This window comes from Panthera uncia, chromosome D1 (genome assembly GCF_023721935.1).
Source record: "Panthera uncia isolate 11264 chromosome D1, Puncia_PCG_1.0, whole genome shotgun sequence".
Lineage (NCBI taxonomy): Eukaryota > Metazoa > Chordata > Mammalia > Carnivora > Felidae > Panthera > Panthera uncia.
In genome coordinates this window covers 90,698,510-90,705,265 of record NC_064808.1, presented here as the reverse complement: position 1 = coordinate 90,705,265, position 6,756 = coordinate 90,698,510, and positions in this window count along the sequence as shown.

Here is a 6,756-nt window from a genome sequence, read left to right as displayed (position 1 = left end):
CACCTCTGGGTCACTGTCAGACATATCTCCTTATTTTAGTGAAGGGAGGTGCTACACATTTTTTAATCAGGGAAGTGAAACAATTAGCTTAGCATGTTAGTAGTATCACACTTACGCTGGTTGGAAGATAATGGAAAGACAACAAGGCTGAATCAAGACCGGTCAGCAGCCATTTGATTGTTCTAAACAGGACACTTCATGCAGTGACATTGGAGCTAGAAAGGAAGGAAAGTCTCAAGAGATTTTTGAAAAGTGGATTGTTCAGACATGGCTGAACCGAGGTGAGTTGAAGGCACAGGAAACTGTGAGAATGGATACAAATTTCTAATTTGGATTACTAAATGGAAGGGTGACAATTGTTTAACTCTCAAGATTAAGCTCACTAAACCTAAGTAACAATTCATAGCGACGCAACTGGGACACATAAGTCCTGATAACATTCAAATTTCTGTCTCCTTGTTTCTCTTTCTATATTCTCTCCTGAATCTGTACATATACACTGACAGAATGAACACTATAGCTACTATGAATTTAATAATTTTCATTATTGTACAATCACTTATGGAAAGGTCTCTTCCTACCCTTCCCTTTTCTGACTTTAACCAAGTTCCAACTCCCTACCCACTTCTTTCGTTCAGAACACATCTTAGTCTGTTCACTTGTAAAGTGGCTTTCCCGACAAATAGTGTTCTTCCATAAACATTCCAGAATCCTGCAGCCGCTGCTATTCCAAAGCTAAAAAGAAGCTTTGTAATGCATGGACATGTGGGACTTTGCTTGAATCTGAAAGAATTATACTGGAAGGGATTCAAAACAAGAGATCATCTAACATCTTGTTTCTCAAGGTGATCCATAGACCAACAGCATTGGAATAGCCTGAGAATTTGTTAAAAATTCATAATCTCTAGCCATACACTAGATTTACTAATTCAGAATCTGCATTTGAATGAGATCCCTGGATTATGCTCATGCACACTAAATTTTGAGAAGCTTTTTAACAAATATTGATATCTGACCTTGGACTTTAAAATTTTGATTTAATTGATATAGAATACACCCTTGGTATTGAGATTAATAAAACTTTTTTTTGATGTTTTAAAATGTGCATCTAAAATTCTAAAATTGAGAAACAGTAAGATGAAACCAAACTTAAACTTCTTTAAAGAGAATTGAACCTGATATATTTAACCATATTTTATAAGAGTTCCCCTGATGTGAGCATCCAATTTACCTTGATTCAGATTGGAATGCTTTCAAATATTCCTGTTAATGAAAAAAAAGTCTGAAAATATATAATAAAGGAAAGGAATATGAAACATAGATGCCTGATAATAAAATACAGTAAAACCTTGGTTTGAGAACATAATTCGTTTCAGAAACGTGCTTGTAATCCAAAGTGCTTGTATATCAAAGCGAATTTCAAGAACCATGGGCTCAGTTGTGATCACGTGACATTCGACCGCATGTACTACTTGTATTGCAAGACATGGATAATTTATCAAGTTAAAATTTTTTAGAAATGTTTGCTCATCTTGCGGAACACTCACAGAACAAGTTACTCGCAATCCAAGGTTTTACTGTACTGTCTTTAAATACACAATTTAGCAAATGGAATTATTGGTAACAAGGACCTCAAAAAGGCAAATATTATATCAATATTCAGAGTTCTTGTCCCATAACTTCAAAATTCAATTATACACAGATTTTACTTTTGAATCAAGTAAGTATATTACCTACTTATGCATAAAATAAATTACACATATTTTGTGTGAGGAAATAGATGGTTTAATCCATTATTTTAAAATTAGTAACCCTATTCCACATAAGACACCTTGGCAGGATATGCCCTGACCCTCTAAAACCTGCTATTCACAGTGTGGACTGTGAACCAAAAGCACTGGCTAAGAGTTTGTAAGAAATGCATAATCTGATCCTGCTGGATCACTCTCTGCATTAAAAAAAAAATCCTAAGGTGCTCCTGTGAGCAAATCTTTATCACTAACTGGTAAATTCAGAATTGAAAAAGAATCTCTCTAGAAGGAAAAAATTACACAACTGGGAATGCCAACTGCAATTGCTTCTTTTCTCAAGAGCTGCTTGCCTGAGACATGGAAATCCTCAAGAGTATTTGTCCCCACGTTATTTGGTGTCTGGCATGCCTAAATCCAGGACCAATTTTCAGAGAGCAGCGATTGGAAGTGATCAGGGAACTGTGAAGGTAAGGGGTTTGCTACTCTGAAGCTGGAGAAACACAAACTGGAGACCTACAATTGGAGACGCTGGCCTGTGTCACAGACCTGCTCAAAAAGTGGCTCAGGGACCAGAGGCTGTGCCTGCCGTCTTGGCACTAAAGATAGCGGAGTGTTGCGTCCCCAGTACCGGCATGAGTGTTTTCTGCTCTGAGAGCATGTAGAAATACAATTTGGCATTGAGGTTTCTAGGAAGAAGAGAGGTGACTGTGCTCATCTTACCTTTGTGATTTGAGATGGTTAAGTCTGGAAGTAATTACCTTGGAATTCAGGCAAATATTCCTCGACACATTTATTGATTGATTGATCTATAAAATACTTCTGGCAATTCTCCTTAATGTCCCAAACATTGTGCTACACACTTGGGACACAGAGGAGAAGAGGTCTGGTTTGGTCCATCATCTGACTTCTAGGGTAGTTCAAGTCTGAAAATGTGCTGTTTAGAAATGACAGTTTTCTGAGAATGCAGTTGAAAGGTCTGATCAATTACAAGGAATTGGATAATGTTTCAAAAGTTTCTTCAATTTAAATGAGATTTGAAAAGGAAAATGATATTTAACAGACAACAGAGAGACAAAGAATTGGTAAAGCCATTTCATGTGAAAAAATAGCAAATAAAAAAAGGTAGACAGTTGAGAAAACATGCCATAGTCCAGGAGCTGACAGAAGCCAAATGTTTTGTGGTGGAGGAAGACGATACAAAAACTAAGGGTGGAGAAGGGCAAGAGTGTGGATTTTTGTACTTAATCCTAAATTCAATTAAGGAAATCTTTTCTCCAGTGTCCCTGAATGGGGATTATCAACTGGTTTATGGTTTAGTGTATTTTATCACTAACAATAAATAGCTCATTCCATTTCTAATAAATGTTAGAATATTTTTCCTTACATTGGTTAAAGGGTATATATATTCATGAATGTTTCCAGCACATACACACAATGAACTCTTTTCCTGTTTGATAGTGCAAATTATCCCATTACATTCAAATATTTTCCAAACTCTTGATACTTCTGCATGCTTTCTATAGTGTCAATGCCCCTCCTCCTCAAAAAAAAAAAAATCCATAACTAATACAGAACTATGGATATAAATGGATATAAGTGTAGCACAGTGCTTCCTAGCCTCATGGCACACCTGGAATATTTAATATTGATGTGGCATAATGGGGTAAGGGGATGAGATAGTTTGTGGCTGTTGGTGACCAGCTAAGAGGCTCTGTATGTCCTAAGCTGCCCCCACTATCCTGAGGGCTAAAAAACAATACTTCACCATTGTGATCATTTCATGATATTCCAATTCTTCAGCGCTTGAGTTGGGGGTAAGCTATATTATCGATCTTATGTGGATTATTCATCATCATAGTCTAGCCTTTTTATAAATGAAATCAAAATCTCCCATTGCCATTTCTTTCACCCACTATTCTATGGGCTTTACTGATTTAATAAGGAATATGCTTATTTTATGTTTTCATAAGAATTACGTTCAAACCACATACTGTGTACTGGAAGAATTTTTTTTAACTTACGTTAGAAGTTAGCAATTATTTTCTCCACCGAGTTCTAACTTGTTTGCTTTAACTATTTTCTTTTTTTTTTTTAATATGAAATTTACTGCCAAATTGGTTTCCATACAACACCCAGTGTTCATCCCAACAGGTGCCCTCCTCAATGCCCATCACCCACTTTCCCCTCCCTCCCCCCCCCCCCATTAACCCTCAGTTTATTCTCAGTTTTTAAGAGTCTCTTATGGTTTGTCTCTTCCCCTCTCTGTAACTTTTTTTCCCCTTCCCCTCCCCCATGGTCTTCTGTTAAGTTTCTCAGGAACCACGTAAGAGTGAAAACATATGGTATCTGTCTTTCTCTGTATGACTGCTTGAACTATTTTCAGTGTCTGGGTTCATTTTCCTGGTAGTCCTTTAGGCCAGAAGTTATAGTTGTATGATGGTATTGTTGATGGTAGGATTTACACCATACGACGAGGGAGTGGCAATTTCTCAAACCAAGCTGAACTCACAAAAGGAAAACTCCACAGAGTTTGATTCCACAATGCTTTTTACAACTGTACTCCCCACCATGACTACTACAGTCCAAGTAAGTAAATGGTAGAAGGAAAAGCCTTCAATATTTATAATGTTCAGTGACCTTATCTTATTCTTTGATGTTACATGATTTATATTCTAAACTGGCTCTGGCCGGACTTTTTATTGCCATTATCATATATGCTGAATTTTTAATGACCAAACTTGAATGTAATAGACAGGGACCCCTATATGCTTAATTTGTCTTTATGTTTATAGGGGGCATTGTTTTTTTCACAAGCAAAGATATTTTTCAGAGCTTTATATTGATCCTATGGACATTAGGTTATGACAAATTATAGAAAATACATTTTTACACTTGATCTTAGTCAAAAGGCTGAGAAATGATTAGAAAATACATTTTTAAATAAATAAAAACTCAAATACATTTAGGTTCATAACTCTGAATCAGTTAAGGAAACCATCCAAAATTTTTATTTCTCTCTGACTTCACTCTGATTTTATTACCACATTATGTCTAATTATAAGGAATATTAGGCCTCCTTAAAATCAAATCTCTACACAATATTTTCTCTAGCTATTAGCACAGGTCTGTTGGGTTGTTTTAAAAGTCAACTTCACTATTGATTATTAGGCTATTCCTCCCAAATTCATTTAATCCCTAAGTTAGATGATCACAACATTTACATCTTAATCTTTAGAAGGTATTGAAAAATATGTAACAAAATAGGAATTAGATTTTAAATTCTATTAGAGCAAGGAGTATGTCATTTTACTTTTCATATCTCTATACCTCAGCCCAGTGTCGGGCACTCTGTTGTCTCTCAGTAATTTTTGCTCAATTAAACCAAAGAAAGAGAGAAGTTTTCCATTTGAACCAATAGACTGACTTTAATTTCTTAATCCAATTATTCTCCAACAATCACCAGAATTACTCAGATAGTTTTGTTTGTTTTCTTTTAATTTTATTTTTAGAAAGTTCAGTTCTATAAACTTTCTCACCCTCAGAGATTCTGATTCACAATGTCTAGAATAGGGGTGGAAATTTTATATTAAACAAACAAACTCTCTCCAGATGAGTTGAGAGAATTTTGAAAGTTATGAATAAAGGAGTTTTGAGAATATTTTTAAATATGCAAAAGTGATTAAGAAAATATCAAAAATAGAATCCAACTACTAGATATTGGAATGAGAGGGAAGGTGATGGTTACAACTTTAGCTTTTTTTTTTTAATTTTTTTTTTAATGTTTATTTATTTTTTGAGACAGAGAGAGACAGAGCATGAATGGGGGAGGGTCAGAGAGAGGGAGACACAGAATCCAAAACAGGCTCCAGGCTCCGAGCTGTCAGCACAGAGCCCGACGCGGGGCTCGAACTCACGGACCGCAAGATCATGACCTGAGCGGAAGTCGGCCGCTCAACTGACTGAGCCACCCAGGCGCCCCTTAGCTTTTTAATAAAAAGTAATTTTACCTATGACATGGAAAGTTTGTTTAATGTTCAAAGTTGATAATTCTAGAAATAGCAATATGAACATATTATTTAGAACTCTGGAGGTAACCTTCAGAAAAAAATGGAAAAAAAAAAACTTTACCAGAGATATTCTGCAGACATTATGTTATTGCTCAGGAACAGACCAACAGCACAGGGAGGGTGATTCAAGAAATTCTGTTTTTCATTATAATTATGTTTACAGTCATCATTTTTGTAAATACTGTAATTTCCCTAGATAACCCCAATCAACCATATTGAGGAATCCCTGACCACTCTGTGTTCAGATATGGTCTTCTACGTCTGGCTGAAGTCTAGCACAGTCTGTAGAGCAACCAGCCCATGGAATTCTGTATTACCTACAGCTTATTAGTATTATTACCTGTGCCACCTGCCTATATGAAATAACAATAAATTGTGTCTGTGTTCATATTGAACAACTGACATAAAATTCTTCTGACTTGGACAAATAGGATTCTAGAAAGAAAGGCATTTACTGATCCAATAGGTATAAATTAAGTAAAAACAGATATAAGGAGAAAGGGATATAGAGAATGAAGTCTAGCACAGGAAAATATGCTAGAGTTTCTATAGTACAATATTTAAAACCTTTTGAGAACCAATATCATGATTCTCCTCTGATATTATACTAAGTTGATATTTTCCATAAATCCATGAGATGACCAGAAGTAGCCAAATGATCCCTTCAGGACCCTACATGTGTGTTAATATACTGATTATCTGTTTAGAAGTTCTATCTAGAAAGAGTGCCTGGGTGGCTCAGTCAGTTAAGCAGCCAGCTTCGGCTCAGGTCATGATCTCATTGTTTGTGAGTTTCAGCCCCACGTTGGGCTCTGCGCTGACAGCTCAAATATATATATATTTTATATTTTATATATATTTATATTTATGTTATATTATATTATATATAATTATATATAATTATTTACATTTATATATATTTATAAATATATTTATAT